The sequence below is a fragment of the Podarcis filfolensis genome, assembly GCF_964270895.1.
Source record: "Podarcis filfolensis genome assembly, chromosome: 1".
Lineage (NCBI taxonomy): Eukaryota > Metazoa > Chordata > Lepidosauria > Squamata > Lacertidae > Podarcis > Podarcis filfolensis.
This window is the reverse complement of record NC_139604.1, coordinates 106180345-106203275: the sequence shown is the minus strand read 5'-3', so window position 1 is coordinate 106203275 and position 22931 is coordinate 106180345. Positions and strand designations below refer to the sequence as shown.

General features: G+C 44.5%; 1 protein-coding gene and 1 long non-coding RNA gene across 11 annotated transcripts in view; both read right to left on the bottom strand.

Moving 5' to 3' along the window:
- The window catches only part of LOC310766653, a 331293-nt gene that overhangs the window by 255980 nt on the left and 52382 nt on the right, over positions 1-22931 (bottom strand). The window lies entirely within an intron of this gene.
- GPATCH2L (G-patch domain containing 2 like) overlaps positions 15145-22931 on the bottom strand; it is a 33521-nt gene continuing 25734 nt past the window's right edge. For 5 of the 10 annotated variants that reach the window (XR_014549017.1, XR_014549019.1, XR_014549021.1 and 2 more), the window contains 2 exons: positions 16153-21833; positions 15145-16067 (listed from right to left, as the gene is read on the bottom strand). The gene's annotated coding sequence lies outside the window, so the exon portion shown is untranslated. The remainder of the gene's footprint in view (positions 16068-16152; positions 21834-22931) is intronic. The other 5 variants (XR_014549018.1, XR_014549020.1, XR_014549022.1 and 2 more) reach the window with 1 other exon arrangement.

The following is a 22931-nucleotide window of genomic DNA, read 5'->3' as shown; positions in this document are numbered from 1 at the left end:
TAAATGAAAATGTTTTAAACAGGCTCTGAAAAGGTTCCTGCCCAATGTCAATAGGCAAGGAGTTCCAAAGTGTAGATACTGCCACACTAAAAGATCAGTTTCTTACAATGGCAGAACAAGTATTATGTGGCACCTGAAATAGTGTCTGTTCTGATTAGGGTCAGATAGGATTGGCTTCAGCTGTAGAACTGCACCATGAGTCTTCCAACCACTCGCTGGCCCATGAAGAAGAAGAAGAAGCAGCGTTTGGATTTGATATCCCGCTTTATCACTACCCTGAGGAGTCTCAAAGTGGCTAACATTCTCCTTTCCCTTCCTCCCCCACAACAAACACTCTGTGAGGTGAGTGGGGCTGAGAGACTTCAGAGAAGTGTGACTGGCCCAAGGTCACCCAGCAGCTGCATGTGGAGGAGCGGAGACGCGAACCCGGTTCCCCAGATTACGAGACTACCGCTCTGAACCACTACACCACGCTGGCTCCAAGCCTCTGGGAATTGTCTAAAGAACCATGATGCAGCCACAGTTATGGAGAGAATTCTGCATTGCTGTACCCTCTAACATTTCTCTGATGAAAATAGGAACATCCTATTATTATTATTATTATTATTATTATTATTATTATTATTATTAATTATTATTATTATTATACCCCGCCTATCTGACTGGGTTACCCCAGTCACTCTGGGTGGGTTCCAACATATAAAAAATAATAACAGAACATTAAACATTTTTTTAAAAAACTTCCCTATACAGATATCTTCTAAAGGTTGTATAACTACTTATTTCCTTGGCTTAGGGGTGGCATAACTCCATATTCTCCAACATTTCTCCAACGAAAATAGGGACGTCCTAAAGAAAAGCAGGACATTCAGGGATCAAATCAGAAACCAGCAGGGCTTCTGTAAATCCAGGACTGTCCTTGGAAAACAGGGACACTTGGAGGGTCTCTGTATTGCTATAGTAAAAAAAAAAAAGTTAACTAGTTCATTCCTGCAGTGCTAACGTGACCCTAGAAGAGCCAATCAAGATGTATACACAGAAATGTAAAAGAAAAAACCCTTCAGCAGTAAAATCCTTCCAGGCAGACAAGCCCTGGCGGCCCTGACCAATGGTCTGAAGATTTAAGACGGCTGAGGGAGAAGCACCTGGAAGTCAGGTGCTCCAAGAGTTAACTACTGACAGGCCTGGATGCTTATTTACAGGTTAGGGAGAAACCCCCAAGAATGGGAAGGAGGAAGAGGAGTCGTGTGCAGGAGGCAGCCGAGACCAATCACAGCTGAGCTTCTGGGCTTTCACTCTGTCCCCCCCTCCCTCCCTCCCTCCCCCCCTCACCCCCCCCCCGCCTCCCCTCCGGTGGTTCTGCGGGCGATTACTCCGAAGCACCCAGCCATACCAAAATCAATAAACAATTTCAACGCAGCCCAGGGAACTTTGCCACACTTAATAAAAGTCTCCAGTCACAGTTATGGCTTCATTTCACCTTAACGTCTTCTTTAACTGTCCCTTCTTTTCAAGATCAATTAGAGACATGTGCAAAGAGAATCAAACAAAAACAAAGCACAAGGTCAAATCAGCAGCCGGGACACTCTCTCCTCCCCCCCCCCACCATGATAGCACATCTCAGGGAAAATGTGGGAATCTGGCACACCAGGCACACGGCTTGCCATGGCACTAAATACACATAAAAAGAGAGTCACCAATATGAGTGATGGCGATGGGCAATAAACAAGGAGAGCTACACCAGCCGGATTCAAGTATGTGGGCTCCTGTATCTTTGTCGTGCAGAAGAGGAAATACAGACACTTAACAGCTTTGAGGCACTGGGGCATGAGAAGCCCTTCCAGTCCAAGTTCCTTTTGCAATGCACAACTTTAAAAGGACCATGTCCTCCTTTGCCTCTGGACCGTTTGAAATTCTCAACACAGAATCAACCAGAAAGCTCTGTAACCATGAAAAAGTATGGGAGAGTCACTTACACATTGCCAGAAACAAGGAAATGCAACACACACAGAGAGAGCGAGGGGACAGACATCAACAGTGATTTGCATGAATTGTACATATGCTAATTCATATATTTCATCTCTCTATGAGTTTAGAAATATATAAGGACAACCATACTGCTCACCACAGAGGGAGTGACTGTGTCCATGTGTTCTGGGTGTGTGCTCAAACTGCTGTCTAGGTGTATTGTTTCATCTCTTCTGGAAAGTAGGATATCCAAATGAACAGAAGGAAACCTCACTGCATCTCCCATGAATAGACAAGTTTAGCATCCAGGGTAGTTTGGTGCCCAATGCCCAATAAACTCTTGGACCAGTGGCCAAGACCATCTCAGGATGCTGTTCTCTGAAAAATTGGCATTAAAATCTGACAGCTAAGACATGGTTACTTCTCTCCCTGCCAACATCCACAGTTGAGTCTCCTCTCTGTTGCCCTGCCCAAAACCGACTCCTTAACCTCACACCATAATAATAATAATTTTGTTATTTATATGCCACCCATCTGACTGGGCTGCCCCAGACACTCTGGGCAGCTTCCAAAAAAGTATTAAAATACAAAAGAATGTCAAACTTTAGAAACCTCCTGGTACAGGGCTGCCTTCAGATGTCTTCTAAAAGTCAGATAGTTGTTTATTTCCTTGACATCTGATGGGAGAGTGTCGCACAGGGCGGGCACCAATACTGAGAAGGCCCTCTGCTTGGTTCCCTGTAACTTCACTTCTCGCAATGAGGGAAGCGCCAGAAGGTCCTCAGAGCTGGATCTCAGTGTCCGAGCTGAACAATAGAGAGGGGAGCCCCTTGATATGCTCCGACCCATTTAAATGGCCACAGGTTAAGAATACGTCTCCCCAACGCTCAAATACCCCATGTCTTCACCCTCTCAATAACTAGCTATAAAGGACCACTACTTCTCCCCAGGTTGTGCATTCTTTGGAATACTTGAACGGGCCTTTTCTCCATCATCCATGAGAGAAAGTGGCTTGCCTAAAGCCACTTTGTGAATATGCTTAAAGCTTCTTGGCTGAACTGGAGACATTGGCTTGCATCCAATATATTGCTAAGAAGCCACTGCATCAGTGCAAGGACTTCCAATTGCTCAATGGGACTTCTCCCCCCCCCCACCCTGTGCCCTCCCCAGATCTGCTGCAGAGGGTTGTGGGAAACCCCACAACTGATTTAGGGAGGCACAGTGGGGAAGAGAGGAAGGGAAAGCCCTGTTGCAAAACCCATTGTGCCAACAGGGAGGTTACTTAATGTTACATTGGATACAACTCACACATCACAAGCCTTAACTATCATATGGCATCATGTTGACAAGTAGCGTCCTCAGCTTTCGGCTATTTCTATGTAACGTCTGAATCAGCAGATGCCATGCATGACTTAAAGAGGTGTCTGGATGTAGGGCTAGTTTGGATGAGAGCCAGTAAACAGAGTGAATCTAGATAAGGTAGAAAGTCAGTTGAGGGGGGGGGTCTCCAAGGTCCAGGAATTGGGAAGCTTGCCTACTTTGAATGGGGTCGCACCCCTCCTCCTGAAGGAGCAGATTCGTAGTTTGGGGGGTGCTCCTAGATCCATTATTGTCACTTGAGGTTCAAGTAAATTCTCTTGAGAGAGAATACCACCATCCAATGCTATCTGGGGAACTGGGATTTAAGGCCAGGCTATATGCTGGTTCATGTTGTTGTTGTGGTTTAGTCGTTTAGTCGTGTCCGACTCTTCGTGACCCCATGGACCAGAGCACGCCAGGCACTCCTGTCTTCCACTGCCTCCCGCAGTTTGGTCAGACTCATGCTGGTAGCTTCGAGAACACTGTCCAACCATCTCATCCTCTGTCGTCCCCTTCTCCTTGTGCCCTCCATCTTTCTCAACATCAGGGTCTTTTCCAGGGAGTCTTCTCTTCTCATGAGGTGGCCAAAGTATTGGAGCCTCAGCTTCACGATCTGTCCTTCCAGTGAGCACTCAGGGCTGATTTCCTTAAGCATGGATAGGTTTGTTCTTCTTGCAGTCCATGGGACTCTCAAGAGTCTCCTCCAGCACCATAATTCAAAAGCATGCTGGTTCATAATTCAAAAGCATACTGGTTCATACAATTATCCTAATATTTGTATATCTGGGGAGGGAGATGTTTCAACTCGAGGGCCAGTTCCATTATGCTCAACCTCCTGGCGGCTGCATAGCCATAGTGGGCAGGGCCAAAGGCAAAAGTAGGCCAAGCAATGTTTACAATCCAGCTATTCAAAGGTTGGAGGTTTCCACAAATATGTGAACACACCTCTCCGTCCCGCTTCCAAGCAAGCAAGGGGCATGGTCACAGTTAGAGGGCACATTTCAGTCACGCAAAATCATTCAAGGAGGGAATGTCCTCTGGGAGGGAGTGTGTTCTGGTGAGAGCCCCAAAGCCCAAATAAAGAGGCCTGGAGGGGCCTGAGGTTCCCTCGATACGCACGCACACACACACACACACCCTGCGTCTGTGGTACAAACAAGTCTCAGAGGCAAGAGGTGAGGACAGTCATTATTCAGGCAAGTTCACACATTTGGCAGTTCTAATTCAGTTGAGAGATACATCATAAGAACTGAAGTATTTCAGAGCAGGTTATGCAAACTTGCACCAGTGAAGCCCTCATCATTTGAGTTGCCTCTGGGAACATTATGATCACCGATACATTTGAGAACAAAGCAGAAACTAATAGAGTGTTAAATATTTCCAATTGAAAAGGGCCTGCATGGCTGGGAGAAGATTGTGTGCCTTAGTGCAAGCCTTCAGCAAGAACAATTATTTTCCTACCTTCAATATTTTACAACTATTGAAGGCTTGGGAGAGGGGCAGGAAGAGAGACAGAGAGCTTTATCCTTTCATCTCAAATGTTTCCAGAATTAACATTGCAGGAAATTCTACAGAGCCCTCTCTTTTACAAGATCCAGTCTGAGCTGTTGTTGTTTTTAAAGGCATTTAAACCTGACCCCTTCACCAAAAGGTTTCTGAGCCACTTGCACAAATCAGTCCTAAGATTTCCCTGCCCTCCTGCTCTATGATCTAAAAAGACACGACACACAAGGAAAAAGGAACAGGAGGGCGAGAGGAAAAGCAAGCTCAAGCACAAATTCTTACTGTTGCAGCACTGATTGGAAATTCACTGATGTGAACATATGAGTAGAGAGGAGGGAGAGCAAATACATTTTATACTGCAGTTGAATGCAAAAGCAAAGCATGGAATGTTTATCTTTTTAAACTATTCAACAGGGTTATTCAAAATTTATGGTTTGCTGGTGAGCTTTACAGCTGCTTGATACTACCCCATTTATCCCTTCTTCTTCTTCTTCTTCTTCTTCTTCTTCTTCTTCTTCTTCTTCTTCGGTGATCACTCGTAGCCGAGTAAGATTGTCTTCCATAAACGCGGTTTGAAGAATGCGTCCGTAAGTGACTGTGGAGGCCAATTCTGGATCCACACATCCTTCCACAGTGGGGACATTGGTTTCCAGGCGGGAGTTGATCACGGTGTGGATTTGCCAAATGTGCCTTCCTCTTAGCACGTTTCTCCCTTGCTTCCTGAGTTCGAGTGTCTTCAAAGTCCATGACACCTTTGGTAAAGGCTGTTCTCCAACTGAAGCGCTCGCAGGCCAGTGTTTCCCAGTTGTCAGTGTTTATACTACGTTTTTTCAGATTTGCCTTGAGACAGTCTTTAAACCTCTTTTGTTGACCACCAGCATTACACTTTCCATTTTTAAGTTCGGAATAGAGTAGTTGCTTTGGAAGACGATCATCAGGCATTCACACAACATGACCAGTCCAACGAAGTTGATGTTGAAGAATCATTGCTTCAACACTGGTGATCTTTGATTCTTCCAGTACACTGATATTACTTCGCCTGTCTTCCCAAATGATGTGTAAAATTTTTCGGAGACACCGTTGATGGAATCTTTCGAGGAGTTGGAGATGACATTTATAAGTGGTCCATGTTTCACAAGCATATAGGAAGGTTGGTAGTACAATAGCTTTGTAAACCAGCATTTTGGTTTTTCCTGCGAATATCCCAGTCCTCAAAAACTCTGCACTTCAATCGGGAGAAAGCCACACTCGCAGATCTCAGGTGATGCTGGATTTCAGCATCAATGTTGGCCATTGTGGAAAGAAAAACTGCCTAGGTAGGAGAAGTGATCGACATTTTCCAACGTTACACCATTGAGTTGGATTTGTGGCGCTGCAGAGGGGTTATTTTGTACTTGTTGGTGCAGGACTTTGGTTTTTTGGATGTTGAGTGATAGGCCAAGCTTTTCGTAAGCTTCTGCAAAGATATTTAGGATGGTTTGGATTTCACATGTTAATCATTTGCCATGGAAAATCCCATTTAACAATAAAAACATATATAAGTAGAAGTTTCTCTAAACAGGTACAAATAAAGACTAGGATGAAAAATAATCCACCAAAAAGCCTTTTTGGAAGAGGAAACTACACAAGTGGAATACAATATTCCTTTGGTGAGAACTGTGAAGTTCCAAAAAGGAACCATATACTCTGGTTCCATATATATACTCTCACAGTTTAGCATTCTCAGTTTGTTGCTCAGCATCTCAGGGTGTCCCCCTTATTTGCCCCCATATAGCCCCCCACTGTATCCAGAGACTGATCCCAGGCTTGCACAGATACCTGATTCAGGTCTCACCAAGAAATAGAGCTGTCATCAACATACTGATGGCACTTTGCTCCACATCTCCTAATGGCCATTCATACTAAATGGAAGTAGGGACAAGATGTACCCTATGGGACACATAATGCAATTGCCAGGGACCTGACAGGCAGTCTCTTGATGCTGTGTAACAAGCCGTGAAAATAGGAGTAGGACCACTGAAGGACAGTGCCCCCAGTTCCCATCTCACAGGGTTGGTCCAGGATACCATGGATAGCTATCAAAGGCTACTGAGAGATCAGGAGTAACTGTTGCCTCCTTAAGAATAGCAGGTGCCACTCCCTAGTGTAACTACACATCCACCACATCTTGGGCATATCTGGTCACACATCCCAGGCAAAAACTTGACCAACTACTCAAAAGTATAGACTCTCTGTCACCCAACCCTCGGCTTGTCTTGGGAGGCGACTTCAATGCCCAGATCGGCCTTGTTTCCCCACAAAAGACAATATTATCTGGACTAAACTTGGAGGACAAACCTGAAATCTGTCAGAGGGCAGCAATGGACATCCCAGGCTACCTCTAATCAACCAAGATTGCAGAAAATTGAAGAGTAAGAAAACGTCTTTCCATTCATCTCACTGGCAGGAAGAAGAAAAAGAAGAAGAAGAAGAAGAAGAAGAAGAAGAAGAAGAAGAAGAAGAAGAAGAAGAAGAAGACTCTTAGCCTGTAATGCTATGCAAACTAAACTAGCAGTAAGCCCAGCTGAAAACAGTAGGACTTACTGCTGGGGGAACAACTGATTGTGTGTCTACTAGGCGAACTCTTCTTGATTCTGTAGCACAGAGGAAGATGGATAGTCACACAAACTCTGTTAGCTTAACTTCACAGTTTTGAGGACACCAGAAGAAAAGAACAAAAGGCTGGAGAACAGAAGCTGAAAAGTTGATCAGCAAATAATCACATTTTTCACCCGGGAGGATAGTATTACTGGACAAATGGATTAGAAAACATAGGGATCTGGTTTATACCAAGTTGGATCACTGGTCCATCTCGTGCAGTATTTTCAACACTGATTTTCGCCCTCCAGGATCCAGGCAGAAGTCTTTCCCCAGCACTATCTAGAAATGCCAGGGATGGAACCAGGAACCTTTTACATACAAAGCATGTTGCTCCAAGGCAACAGCCTTGCCGGTGTGGCGTAGTGGTTAGAGTGTCAGACTAAGAGCTGGGAGACCAGAGCTCAATCCCCACTCAGCTGACAGGCTGATCTCAGGCCAGTCATTCATCCTCAGCCCAGCCTACTTCACAGGGTTGTTGTGATGATAAATGGGAAGAGAAACCATGTACACACACACACGGGCTCCTTGGAGGGAAGGTGGAATATAAATATAAATATAATGATGTTGTTGCCCTTCCCTTGGCATCCAAAACCTTATTCCTCTACTAAACTTTAAATAAAAGCTTTCCATAGACCAGGGTTTCCCAAACTTGGATCTCTGGCTGTTTTTGGACTACAACTCCCATCATCCCTAGCTAGCAGGACCAGTGGTCAAGGATGATGGGAATTGTAATCCCAAGTTTGGGAAACCCTGCCGTAGACCAATGGTGGGGAACCTAAGGCTTTCTAGCTGCTCCATCACCCCTGATGATTAGCCACTCTGGATAGGAGTGATGGGAAGTGGGAGTTCAATACAATCTGGAGGGCCATAGATTTCCTGTCCCTGTCATCCCTTATCAGCCTGGATAGCTCAGCTGGTTAGACCATGGTGCTGATAACGCCAAGATTGCAGGTTCGATCCCTGTATGGGACAGCTGCATATTCCTGCATTGCAAGGGGTTGGACCTGATGATCCTCAGGATCCCTTCCAACTCTCTGATTCTGTGATCTATATACATTGACTGCTCTCTGCAAATAAACCCTTACGAATTCCAAGGACCAGCTGCTTTGCCAGATAACAGTCGAGTATGCATATAGAATTCCAGCCCGATATGCAGTTGTGTCGTGAGCGAAGCAGCAACCTTGACCAGTCACTTCAGAGCTCAGTTATATCCATAATGATACTGTCTCCACCTTTCCCTTCCCCTTCAGCATGAAAGATGAGTGGCTGTGTGGAACGAGTCCCCGAGCTGTGATGGGAATCCGTCTCGCTTGGCTGCAAAAAATATATATATCCAGGTACGGCTGTGATGAATCCTTTCATTATTCATCTGCAATTGCCCTGCTGTTACCATTGCTTCCTGGTTTCTCTGGCATTCTCTCTTTTTTATATATAAATAAAAACGGAGGGAAAAAAGGTTAATGACAAATGCCGACAATGATTGCCTTTAAAGAACCTGACCAGAGCGCAGGGAGAGAAGAGAGATCGTGGTAAGGGGCTGGGAACGCAGGCAGGAAGGAGGGGGCGGAAGAAAAGCCAAACTGGCAAAAGGCGATACTCGATCCCTCCCAAACTGGAGGGGGGGAGAGGAGGAGGACGTTTATCACGGAAGCAGGATTTAGCTCACTAATCAGTTGTGGATTTCCTTTCAAAGTCTGATGCACTTGAACAAGTCTGCCTGCTCCATCCTGGTATTTAAATAGAAGTGGGGAGAAATTACTCTCCCTCTCCAGTGATTCACACAAGTAGGGGACCCATTTCTCTAAGGGTGAGAGACATCGCAGACATGGAGCCATGGTGAAAACGTGCAAGGTGCATGGCACGATAGCAGTCCAAGGAAAAGAAAAGGGAGATAGCTGTTTGCATCCCTCCTTGCAGGGTACAAATCCCTACAAGGCAGCTTACAAGCAACATCAATTTACATTGGGGAAAAAACATAGTCATACAAACACTTAGCAATATCAACCTATAGCAAGGTATCAGGATGGTGGTAGATAAAATTATTATTATTATTATTATTATTATTATTATTATTATTATTCCCCGCCCATCTGGCTGAGTTTCCCCAGCCACGCTGGGCGACTCCCAACAGAATATTAAAAACACGATAAAACATCAAACATTAAAAACTTCCCTAAACAGGGCTGCCTTCAGATGTCTTCTAAAAGTCAGGCAGTTGATTAGTTCCTTGACATCTGATGGGAGGGCGTTCCACAGGGCAGGCGCCACTACCAAGAAGGCCCTCTGCCTGGTTCCCCCCAACCTCACTTCTCACAGTGAGGGAACCGCCAGAAGACCCTCGGAGCTGGACCTCAGTGTCCGGGCAGAACGGTGGGGGTGGAGACGCTCCTTCAGGTATACTGGGCCAAGGCCGTTTAGGGCTTTAAAGGTCAGCACCAACACTTTGAATTGTGCCCAGAAACGTAGATAGCTCCAGAGGGTCAGTCCAACAGGATGTCCAGCAGGTCCTAATGTCTCCTTTGTCTGATGTCCTTGCATACTCCCCTGGGATTTTTCCCACAGGGCAGTTGGTGGCAGGTAGCTCTCTTTTTATTCCCAAAGGGGTCAGGGGGAGAGGGAGGGTAAGTGTCACTGCATGAGGGGAAGTTGCCCTGTCTGTGCAATGCGTTTAGTGGCTACAACCTGAAGAAACAATTTATTACTTGCATTTAGATCACCTTTTGCTCCAAGGTGGCCCACACAGTTGTTGTCCTTCTTCTCCTCCTCCTCTTCCTCAATTAATCCCCACTGTGAAGTAAGATAGACTGAGAGTCGGTGACTGGCCCAAAGTCACCCAAAGAGCTTCACGGCCAAGTGGGGACTGGAACCCTGGTCTCCTAGGTTCTAGTCCAACACTCTAACCACTACGCCACATTGGCTAGTTTGCTAGCACTGGCAAACAGTTAGACTGCTCTTGTTTAAGAGAAGTTTTAAGGGCCTTTGTAAAGTTACATACCAATGCGTCTCTCCCTCTTAGGGAAGGCTAAAACGGTCTCTCTCAACTGGGGAACGTTCACTAGGACAAATGTTCAAGAAGCCCCGTCTCCTGATCCCTGCATTCTCAGCAGCGCTAATTGCTCTCAGCAGCGCGATCCCAAAGTCCCAGAACTTTTCCTGGAAGAGAAGCATTTGCTTGCAAATAGCTCGCGACCAATCAGTCTGCGGAGCACATTTTGTAAGTGGGAGCATCTATCTGCAGGGGGAGCAGCCCAGGCCTCCCGACAACAGGCCCCCGTCTGTTCCACTAAATGAAGAAACATGACAAGCCTTTTACTCAAAGGGCTCTCCAGGAAGTTACATTGATTATTCCAAGTTAATGCTTTCCCCGTCCGTTAGAGGAAAACAGGGGAAGGGAATAGCAAGAGGTGGTATCCGGTGCCAAAGGGGGGAAATCCATTTGCTTAATTTTTACATCTCCACTCAGGGTAAGACTTTCCCACAGCTGCAAGTCAAACTGTCATCCACCAACGGGTTTCTGTGAGCTTTCAGTCAGAGGCCTGGTGTAAGCAGGTAGCCACTAAACTCTAAAATGTGAGCCTTTATTTTAGCAAAAGCAATTAAATTGTGGCCTAAATAGCTATACAAATCCATGGAGTAATAGACGGTTGTCATCTATTTTATTTAGTTTTGTTTTATTTATTGTGCCTATATCCCACCTTTTTCTCCAAGGTGTTCAAGGGGTTGCACGTGGTTTCCTGTCCTCTTTGTTTAATCTCTGTATGTTAGGCTGAGAGGCAGCGACTGGCCCAAGGACACCCAGTGAGCTTTGTGGCCACATGGGAATTTGAACCCTAGTCTCCCAGGTCCTAATCTGACATTCAAACACAATAACACACTGACTCTCTAGATCAGGGTTTCCCAAACTTGGGTCTCCAGCTGTTTTTAGACTACAGTTCCCATCATCCCTGACCACTGGTCCTGCTAGCTGGGGATGATGGGCGTTGTTGTTAAAAAACAGCTGGAGACCCAAGTTTGGGAAACGCTGCTTTAGATGAAGCAGATTCTGATCAATCTTCCGCATAGCAAGGAACGCAGGGGTGGTGTGCCTGTTAACACTTGCCACAAGGAGGCTGTCCCAAACAGCTAGAGTTCCATGCTACAGCATCTGGAGGGATCTGCCACATGGGTTCATGATCCTCTTGTGAAGAGCCTCCATCCATTGGCAACTGCCAGGAGCTCGTCTCCTGCTCCCACAAGCAGTTCACAAGGGTGAAATCTAGCAAGCAATCTGCACGTGAGTTCAGTCAAGATTAGAGTTCCTGAGAACAAGGGAAGTTTGTGGAAAGAGTTTCAGGACCTTGGACAGGGCCCAGGGAGCAGACAGCTTGATCCATTAGGAGCTCAGTCTTAGCGGAGCCCTTTTGCGCTCCCTGAACATGACTAGACCTCTCAGGCTCTGCACTTCTTGCTGTGGAGTGCAGCATCTCCAAGAAGCAGCCATCTGGCATGGGTCTAGCAATTCATTGTCTGCCCATGGGTCAGAAAAATCCTATACACTAAATGGGGAGTGAACTGGTCATGACTGTCTAGGAAAGAGATCCTGATTTCACCATGGATACCTGGATGAAAATGTCTTATTAACAGGTCAACCAGATACCTGTGGGAAGCGCATAAACAGGGCCCAAGCGCATTCTCCCCCCCTGCCGTTTCCAGCGACTGGTAGTCAGAAGCAAAGTTTTGTTTAGTCATTTAGTCGTGTCCGACTCTTCGTGACCCCATGGACCAGAGCACGCCAGGCACTCCTGTCTTCCACTGCCTCCCGCAGTTTGGTCAAACTCATGCTGGTAGCTTCGAGAACACTGTCCAGCCATCTCATCCTCTGTCGTCCCCTTCTCCTTGTGCCCTCAATCTTTCCCAACATCAGGGTCTTTTCCAGGGAGTCTTCTCTTCTCATGAGGTGGCCAAAGTATTGGAGCCTCAGCTTCACGATCTGTCCTTCCAGTGAGCACTCAGGGCTGATTTCCTTCAGAATGGATAGGTTTGATCTTCTTGCAGTCCATGGGACTTTCAAGAGTCTCCTCCAGCACCATAATTCAAAAGCATCACGACTATGGAACAAGCCAAGGCAGCCAGCTGGAGGGGTTGTACGCGGCTATGGCACAAGCCAAGGCAGCCAGCGGGATGGTTCCCGCTGGTTGTTTTGGCTTCCTCTTTAGCCCCACGCAACCTCTCCCTCCCGGGAGAAGCTGCACAGGGCTAAAGAAGCCATAGCCACGTGCAGCCTCTCCCTGCCGGAGAGGCTGCATGCGGCTATCCCTGAAGACTGGAGAGCGAGAGGGGTGGGTGTGCACCGACGCCTCTCGCTCTCTAGGCTTCAGCGAAAGCAACGTGAAGCCTTTGGAGCACGGAGGGAGCGCTCCCTCTGCGCTTCGGAGGCTTAGCGTTGCTATCACTGAAGCCAAGGAGCCTGCATTCGCTCCATAGGACACACACACATTTCCCCTCAATTTTTGGAGGGGAAAAAGTGCGTCCTATAGAGTGAAAAATATGGTAAGTACGTAACCAGAGGTACCACTGTATATGCCTTTCCCACTGCTCCAATCAATAGGGCTTTCCCAACAGCCAGGTTGAAGTGAATGAAGGTTGCATACTAGAATTGCCTAGAGGGCTCCAGTTGTTAATAATATGAAATCACCAATTTAAAACAGGCCTCAATTGTTTCGTAGGAGACATCAGAAGCTGTCCTGTACAGAGTCAGAGCACTGGTACTGCCAACCCTGACTTGGCAGTGACTTGGCAGAGAGCCAGTGTGCTGTAGTGGTTAAGAGCGGTAGTCTCGTAATCTGGGAAACTGGGTTTGCGTCTCTGCTCCTCCACATGCAGCTGCTGGGTGACCTTGGGCCAGTCACACTTCTTTGAAGTCTCTCAGCCCCACTCACCTCACAGAGTGTTTGTTGTGGAGGAGGAAGGGAAAGGAGAATGTTAGCCACTTTGAGACTCCTTAAAGGGAGTGAAAGGCGGGATATCAAATCCAAACTCTTCTTCTTCTTCTTCTTCTCTCCAGGATTCCAGGCAGGAAACATTCTCAGCTCTATCTGCAAATGTCGGGGATCAAATTTGGGGCCTCTTGCACCCAAAATATGCACTCTTCCACTGAGCAACGGCCCTCTCCACCATCCTTTTCATGTTCCTGCATTTCTTTCCCACCAGTAGCAGACTGAATGTTAAAACCTTTTAACATCACACAAGCAGTTCCTCATTTCATTCGTGTTCCTCTGATGACATTAAATGCTGTCTCAGAGTAAGGAGGTAAAGTCCATTTTTTGTCTTATACAAGTCTTGTCAGTGCATATTACTATTACCATGTAACTAACTTCTCAAATGCCATGAAAGACAAAAAATAGGGGGGAAGGGCACAGTAACAAATAAAAATAATCTCAAGGTGAACACTGTGAGCCCATATTCAATTACGTTCAGCAGATCAGTGTCAAGAGGCAAAACCTATATAAACCTTCCTGTCCTTCTGGCATCTAAAATAAGATGCTCAATTGCTTTGCTATTCATGGAAACATGGCAGTGTGCTGAATTTTTAGAGTATGTGATATTTCAGAAGTATATTACATCACACAGTCTGTTCAGCCATGAGCCCAACTCCGTTCCCCTCTTTCATTCTAATTCAATAATTTGTGGTTTGCTAAAACTGCAAAGGTGGGTTCACCTAATTCAGTGTCATAGTTTGCAGAGTCAGGTAGGTAGCCGTGTTGGTCTGACGCAGTTGAAATAAAAAAGTAAAAAATTGTCCAGTAGCACCTTAGGGACCAACTAAGTTTGTTCTGGGTATAAGCTTTCGTATGCATGCACACTTCTTCAGATACCTTTGCAGAGATCGTTCAAATCAGATACCGAGTTGGGACATCACGTGAAACTGTGGTTTAACAAAGCCAAGCTTTGTGTTTAGGCATAGGAAAGAAGGAAGGAGGCAGCCATGGTTTGTTGGGAAACCATCATTATGTATGAATAAGTTTTTGCGCTGTACTCTGTAAAATTCTGACCTGAAGCAGTGCGAGAATAAAATCTTACAAAATATGTAGCCATACTGCAAGCAAACAAGCAATCTCTTTCCACAATGTCCCAGCCTGAGTTCCACAAGTGCAAGAAGATTGACTTACCTCGTTGGGAAGTTAGGAATACAGAAGAACAAAAAAGTACAGGAAGTAGTTGTTTATAACCTAAACTGTATAAACATCTTAGCACTGTATACCATAACCTGCATAGAGAAGAATGTGAGCAGTCATTCCATCAGCCTCAAATTCACTACGCAGGCTTTTCTGATTAACACCCATCATCCTTAATTAGGATTGCCATATTTCAAAAAGTGAACATCTGGACACAAAAGTTGTTGAGCTTTTTTGCCCAAAGCTGATGAGCTTTCAGCGATTTCCACCCTGATGCTGTTTACAAGGGCCAAATACTGTCTATGTCCAAAAAATTCCATACTTATGGCAACCGTAAATTAATCTGCACAGACTATACCAATTCCTGTACGGATCATCCATACAGCTCCTGTAGTGCCAAACTATTGTGTTGGAGAGGCCTCTTTTGCTAAAGTATCTTTCACACCATGCTCAGACTGAGCACTAGGGGAATTTGACATCTGGATGGAGACTTGCCAACAATTAAAAAGAACGCATGTCATGGTTAGCAGGAGATCTTTATTTAACGTATTATGCAAGCTGCTCTCTAAACAGCATTTTCTAAAATAAATTCCAGAAGCACAACATAGCATGTTACTTGCCCCAAAAGGCGTTTGCAAAGGCCTTGAGAATGAAAGACTTGCCAAAAACTTGATTCAGCCACAAGTGACTTCTGTGTAGTCAAGAAGCCTTATAGAGATTGCAGGGAGTAGAACTTCTGTAGAAGGGAAGTGCCTGCTATATTACAAAACTGGCACAAGGATGCCCAATCATTTGAAGACAGGACATGTTCCTGCTCAGAATAGTTGTCCTTTAGCAAGTTTCCAGAGCTTACTCATATGAGCAGCTCCATGGAGTTAAAAGAAATAAAAGGGAAGTGAGCAAGCTTAGAATAAACCCTACATAACAATAAACCCTCACACATAGAGGCCAAGTTCTATGTAAGATGGAAAACATGTCACTGGAATTTACTGCTCCAGACTGCAGAATGCCTACCCGATGAATTCTCCTCACAAAAGAAATCCTTTTACTTGTCAACAAGGGCTTTAGCCCAGTCAATTCACACGAAGAGGAACGTACCTTAAAAGGACATCTCCTCCTACCCCTGTACAGGACGTAGGAAATTCATGGCTACAGCATTCCCAACAGGTAACTAAGCAACTTCATATTGGAAATGTAATGGAGAATCTACCACCTTCCAAAGCAGTCTGTTCCACAGACAGATAAGTTGAAGTTCTTCCTAAATTTTAGTCAAATTCCCCCTTCCTATCATTTGAACCTGTTTGTTTAGGTACTACCTTCTGGGGCAACAGAAAACAAATGTGCTCCATCATTTATATCTATCTTCAATGTTTCAAGGTAGCGTTCACATTGCCTCTTTTCCATGCTAAAAATACTCAGCACCTTCAACCTTTAGATGTAGGACTAGATCTGTTTCCTGCTTGGCAGGGGGTTGGACTCGATGGCCCTTGTGGTCTCTTCCAACTCTATGATTCTATGATTCTATGACTTGATCCCAAGGCCCCTTACTATCTTTGTCACCCTGCGCCAGACACAATCCAGTTTTTCTTCTCCCCAAATGTACATGGTTCTTATTTTTTACATGGAGAGAGCATTTTTGGCCTGAAGAAAGCATTCAATCATGAGCGCCTCCATCTGAGTCTGTAGCACTACAGCTCAGTCTCAAGTTTTGCCACCTCCATGAGAAACAGGCCTCAATGCGAGCACTTATTCTAAGCTCTTCCTCTCTGAAATCAGAAACGCTACATGAATTGATGCAAAGCCTTGGATATCTCAAATTGTGATATGAATGACATATTACATACAGATTAAAATAAGTATTCACAAAATACTGCAAAAAGAACACAAAGTCCAACTGTAGTACAGTACCTGCAAAACAGAGTTCCCATGAGTTCACCGGACAACTGCATTTGGCATCACAAATCAATGTGTCTAAGGAAATGTGAAAATTAAAGTTCTGCTGTAGAAAACAAATGAGGGTGGAAAATAGGTGGGCAGCAAGTTCCCACCCACACCTTTCAATTGTAAAGAATGTTTTTATATTCCTTTTCAGGAATTTGGTTACAAATGCAACTAACTGGTTGCCTCTCCCAGGCATGAAGCTGTTGTTTAAAAGATAAATGCTTGGCAACATTACACATGCAGAGCAGTGTGGCTAGGCCAGAAAGTAGGCCTTGGCTAAGTAGCTCTGCATGGGGCTTGTCAATGGTATTTGGCCCAAACATGATATGCATCCAGCTCCATTACTCTAGACAAAATTTTCAGCCTGGGCTGGCCCCTTCCCCATTTGCACTATACAGATACAATAGGTCAGCATGGAGATTTTCGCAGCATTGCTTCCAGTTTAATGCTAAAGTGCCAAAGATAAGCGCAAACATCCAGTTACAACTGAAAGCAGCCTATTATGTGCATTTGGCTCCTATGTACATGCCAGGCTGCAATGTATTAGGGAGTGTTTCTGATGCTCCTCTTGCCATGTGTGAGCTCCGTGAAGCTATATGCACAGGGCAGCTGCCCTATGCGGCAAGCTGCTTTAGATACTGCTTCGCCTTGTCGGTATATTGACATGCCATTGGCAAACACTGCTTGTGGTAGCAAAACCAACGCATGCTAGAGCCCAATGCAGAAGTCAGAGCATACAGGACTGCTCATACGGATACATGCAGCAAGTTTAGAGCATCATGCACGTGGCAGCTGTTGAAAAGCCACTCTTATGAGCCACAGATATTCACCAGCACACTACATCTGATCCCAGAAATTGCATATAAGCATCATGCCTGGTACCCATTGAAAAGACTTTTACTCCATGAATTTGTCTAATCCCATCTAAAGCTGTATAAGCTACTGGCCATCATAACTCTTGGCAGCAAATTCCATAAATTCTGCACAGAACAAAGACTTTTTGGGGGAAGGGGGGGTAGAAGAAGAAGAGTTTGGATTTGATATCCTGCTTTATCACTACCCTAAGGAGTCTCAAAGCGGCTAACATTCTCCTCTCCCTTCCTCCCCCACAACAAACACTCTGTGAGGTGAGTGAGGCTGAGAGACTTCAGAGAAGTGTGACTAGCCCAAGGTCACCCAGCAGCTGTGGAGGAGTGGGGACGCGAACTCGGTTCACCAGATTACAAGTCCACCACTCTTAACCACTACACCATACTGGCTCTAGTGTCCTGAATTTGCTAAAAGTTTCATTGAATGCCTCCAAATTCTAGTGTCATGAAAGAGAAACACTTCTTTATCCAGGTTCTCCACACATGCATCAGTTTAGAAGCCTTGTGCATGAAATAAACTTCATTAGATAAGAACAAAAATGGCACCTGATCTAGCAAGAGAGATATGCACACAGTATCAGCCTATCTCATGCACTGCTCATGGCGATGCTCATCTGGATGTGTGTCCCCATTCACAATATTTATCCAGCCCCAATTAATTGGCTAGTTCATCTTTGATGTGGCTGTTGTTGTAGGGAATTAGTAGCCTATGATTATTCTATCTTGTCGTACAGTATAAGTTAAAAGTAACTTGTATCTCCCAAATGAATTGCCCAAATGTGAGCAACTATGTTCAGCTGATTACATTATTTTTTTGGGGGGGGGGGAAGAAGGCATGTCACAAGCTTAGTATACAGGTTAAAATAAAAAAAAATACAGTGGTACCTCTGGATGCGAACGGGTCATTTTGAGCATTTGCGCATGCAGCAAAACCCGGAAGTAACGCGTTCTGTTACTTCGGGTCGCCGCAGAGCGCAACCCGAAAATGCTCAACCTGAAACAACTTAAACCAGAGGTATGACTGTACTGAAGTACACATCAATCCTACAAACTGATTTGAAGGACTAGAGCAGGGGTGTCCAAACTTTTTTCAAAGAGGGCCATGAGGGTCGACCAAAGTTGTTGACCTTTTTTAGGATTGAAGTTGAGGGTTTGGGGGGATTTTACCCCAGGAAATAAACTGCCACACTGGCTGGATTAAACCGGCCGGATTAGGCCCCCGAGATGGACTTTGGACATGCCTGGATTAGAGAACATGCCTGAATGGACCCACAGTAAAATACAGAAAACCTTTAACTTGTTACATGGTTGTAATTTTTCAAACACTTATATACAGGGTCCTGTGGGTTCCACAATTGTGTGATCATATTTAATAATAATAATAATAATAATAATAATAATAATAATAATAATAATAATTTGGCAGCTGTTACAGATGCCCTCTAGATTCTGTTCACACTTTCTGTTCAACCTCTCGTTGTTTCTACTTTGTTGCTTGCCACCTCCTCCACCTGGTAAAACATTTGTTTTAAAAATAAATCCATATCCCACATTGCAGTCAGAACTTGGCACAATATGCATTACTTGCATAAATGTATTTTAGTCACAGAATTGAGCTTCCTTCTCCTTAAAAGAATATGCATTCCTTTAAAGAAGAATCTGCCCTTTATTCTGTGGAAATTATTGTGTGGAATTCATAAGGGCCGGCTTACATGGTTCACATGCTAAACAATCATCCTATTTTGAGTATGTGGCCCGTTAAGTATAGCAGTGACTGTACACATCAATATAAGCATTTTACATTCTTACAAATTATTTCTTTTAAGGGAAATAACAATCTCAGAGCTCAGTAACAAAGCCACACACTAGCAAGTTTGGGCTACGTTTGAGACACCTTGAAGCAACCAGGTACAAGTTTTTGTTATATTTTACAAGTGTTATATGGGGAAAGCTAGTTTTAAGTGCAAACAAAATAAGGAATTGGTGACGGTGCAACTCATCATCACTTAATGCAACTCAGTTACTGATTATTTTCATCTGAACCCCATCTTAACCTGTGCTCCAACAACTACTGATTCCGTACTCTAGACACAGAAAAAGCTTTACAAGATATTTGGGACACAGGCTAAAGCCTATTGTGCAACATAGGTGTGTCTGATATGCTACAAAAAACAAGATGGTAGCTCACACTTATTTACATGGGAGTTTGCACAGGAGACAGTAACATGAGTAACACAGATGCAATGTATTGATAATGGTGGTGCTCTCCAAGGTCTCTCAAGACTTCACCGATCCATTCAAATAAATCCTTGTCTTGTGCATTCTTCACACAGGATTAAAAGGCTCCTTTGCTCAGTCAATTTCAGAGTATTTAGGACTCAGAGCATTTGAAGATCAGAGCTTGTGCCTGGGATACATGGTTGGTGCAAAAGGCTCAGACACAGGCAAAGCATCACTAATGTGACTCTTCTAGTAAGGCATGTGTGAGCTGCTCTGAATTATTTGATAAACCCAGATCAAATTCCTTAACACAACCAGAAATGATCTCCAGGGCTATCATTTTTGTACAGCAAGAACATTTTCTTGTGCCTGTATCACACTTTCCGTTTTATGAGTTGTAAGGCAAAAATAAGTGAAACATGCTAACCCTTCATCTACATCGAAACAACACTGATTTGCTTCTCATGAGAGGTTCTGTATGCACAGAAGCAAGCCCGATTCCATTTGCTCTGGCCTTAAGAGCGTATGAAAAGCCCCACTGGATCAGACCAAAGGCCTATCTAGACCAGCATTTCCAGAGGCCAACCTAACGCCTACAGAAAGCCTGCAAGCATAAATCACCCTCTCCTTATACGTTCAAGCCAACAGGACCCAATTAAAAATATAATAGTTGACTCTGCGCATGCTCACCGAGGCACATCTTGAGAAAACAACCCCACAAGGGAGGCTCCAGACAATAATCGAAGGAGGGTGATGATGTGCTCTAATGTAAATAGTGCTAGAAAAATAACATGGTTGTCAGGACTTCTCATTTTGATGCTGGCATCTAGGAATTGGGACTATTTTGCAGCTTCATTCACATATATTGGAAAAAGGATAGCAATGAAAGAGTTGTTGGGAGAAGGCACCACTCTCTACTATATAACACGTCTACATCATAGTGAGTACACTGTAATCAGGAAATGTAGAATAAAACACAGTATGCGCTTCTGAGGACATACTGCCACAGGAATGTGGGATGTTTTATACCACAGGAAACATCCCAGCTTGAAGACAACAGAGTAAGTGGTTGTCATCCACAAAGGCTATTTTGAAACCACACATCTAAAAGGCTATTCTCATAGCAACTTATGTTCAGGTTACTGTCTCAAATGATTCTTATAATAGTTTCCAAAACATAAAAAGCTACTGTTGGTAGAGTCCATTTCATTGTCATTCGCTTTAAGGTTATATATTGGAAAGCTTCCTGACATGACAGTCCCATTTTTGCATTTATGGTTCCACTGGCTCATGCAGTAGGATACACAGAAATGAGGATCGCAAGGAAGGAACCATAGTTTAAAAGCAATACTAGGATACCCCAGTGATACAGAAGGAAAAACTGAAACATATTATATTAAAGTGGGGGGAAGCAAACCTCAAAATACTGACCAACACGTTGCTTTTGGAAATGTTCCCAATGTAAAATTCAAGTCACCCAGTTCAGATAAAACAGTTTATCCTCTGTTAACCTCCACTCTAGCTCAGGGATCACTGCTGGCTTCTTTTGGGGTCTTATGCTTACAAAAGACACAGGCTCAGCTTCCCCAAAGAACTGCAAATAGAATTTCTTCTATTAAACACAGGACTCTGCTAACAACTGAGATGTGTCTGAGAAATGAAGAGCTTTCCAACAAAGACAGGCGCCTGCAATAACCAAATACCATTTTGCATATGCCACCAAGCAGCTTCTGGGGCTAGAAATGAGAGTGTGCGACAAATACTTGCATAGCAATAGCAGGAACACTGGAAATATGGAAACCCCCAACACTGATTATGCGTTTTTATATAGATATACAAACATGATTTGCAGGATGAGTGGGGTAAACATATCATGCTGACAGAGGTGTGTGTCACATGCTAACACTGAAGAGATAGCTATTGCCGGAAGGAAAATTCTGACGTACTCCAAAGTCCAACATATTAAAAAGCCCAACTAGTTGACAAAGGATGAGCTGCCTCCATCTAGTGCAGTCAAGGACCATCTCCTGTGGCATTTTCTTAGAAAGCTGCCTGGGGTAGTAGCGCTGCAGCTTGTCTCTGACGAATGGCTTCTGCCTGTTCAGTCAGTTCTGGTGCCTCTGGGAGTGTGGCACAGGCGGGCCTGGGTCTGAAGTATCTATGTGGATGGATAAAGCTGCTGGGACATCACAATAAAAAAGGAAGAGAAATACAATGAACAGGAACATCAAAGCAAGGTACAATTTGCACATCAAATGTTAGGTGCCAAGCCCCACCGTATGCTTCCACTGCCATGACTGCCTATCCTATTCGTTTACTTTCAGCCAGGTTTACAGAGCTCTAAAAGACTAGAATACTATGTAGATTCCAAGCATTGTTTCATTTGTTCATTATTAGCATTTCAAAACGCTACGTAGAAAGCCACACCCTCTGCCAATAAATGCCTTGCTCATAGCCAGCATGTTGCTGAGGAGGGAAGGGGCGGTCAGTCACAATAAAAACACAAAAACATCATAAATGCACCCTCCTCTTTATGCAGACTGCAGGGTGCCATGGGGGTGGGCAGAAAGGGAGAACAGTGCCAATTTAAAGCAGGATATGGATAACTCCAGAGCTTCTGAAAACCATTCCTGGTTTCAGCACTAGAGAGCCCCCAGCAGTTAAGACTTTCTTTTGCTCTAACCCAGGAATGGGGAACCCATGGCTCTCCTGATGTTCTTGGACTACAGCTCACATGAGTCCCAGTCAGCATAGCCATTGGTCGGGGATGATGGGAATTGTAGTCCAGCAACATCCAGATACTCACCTCTGCTCTTAGCTGTGGAAGTGACCTCACCAAATAAATAGTCCCTGTTCTGTGTTTAATATACCCAAGGTTGTGTTCATTCTGCATCAAACGGAAATTTGAATTCTCTGCCCAAACAGCCAAAATTCTGTGATCAGGCTTGGACAAATTGGCACTTGCTTGCTTGCTTTCGATTCTTTATTCTGCTTCTGAAGACCCTTGTTTCAAAGAATACATGATCTGCCAGAAATATGCAGTTGGCAGAAAGAAATAACGCATTTTCCTTGTGGAAAAAGTGAAGCAACAACTTTAGGGATAAAGGTGGGATCCTGTCTAAGCACCATTTTAACCTCGTCAGAAATGCAGCCAAACTCTCCTGCTAAAAGAGAAATCAGCCTTGCGCAAAAGAAAATGGATGACGTTCACTTGATTGTCACTGAAGCAGCTTGAGCACACCTTGCAGTGTCTACCCATGCTGCAGGAAAGCGTTGG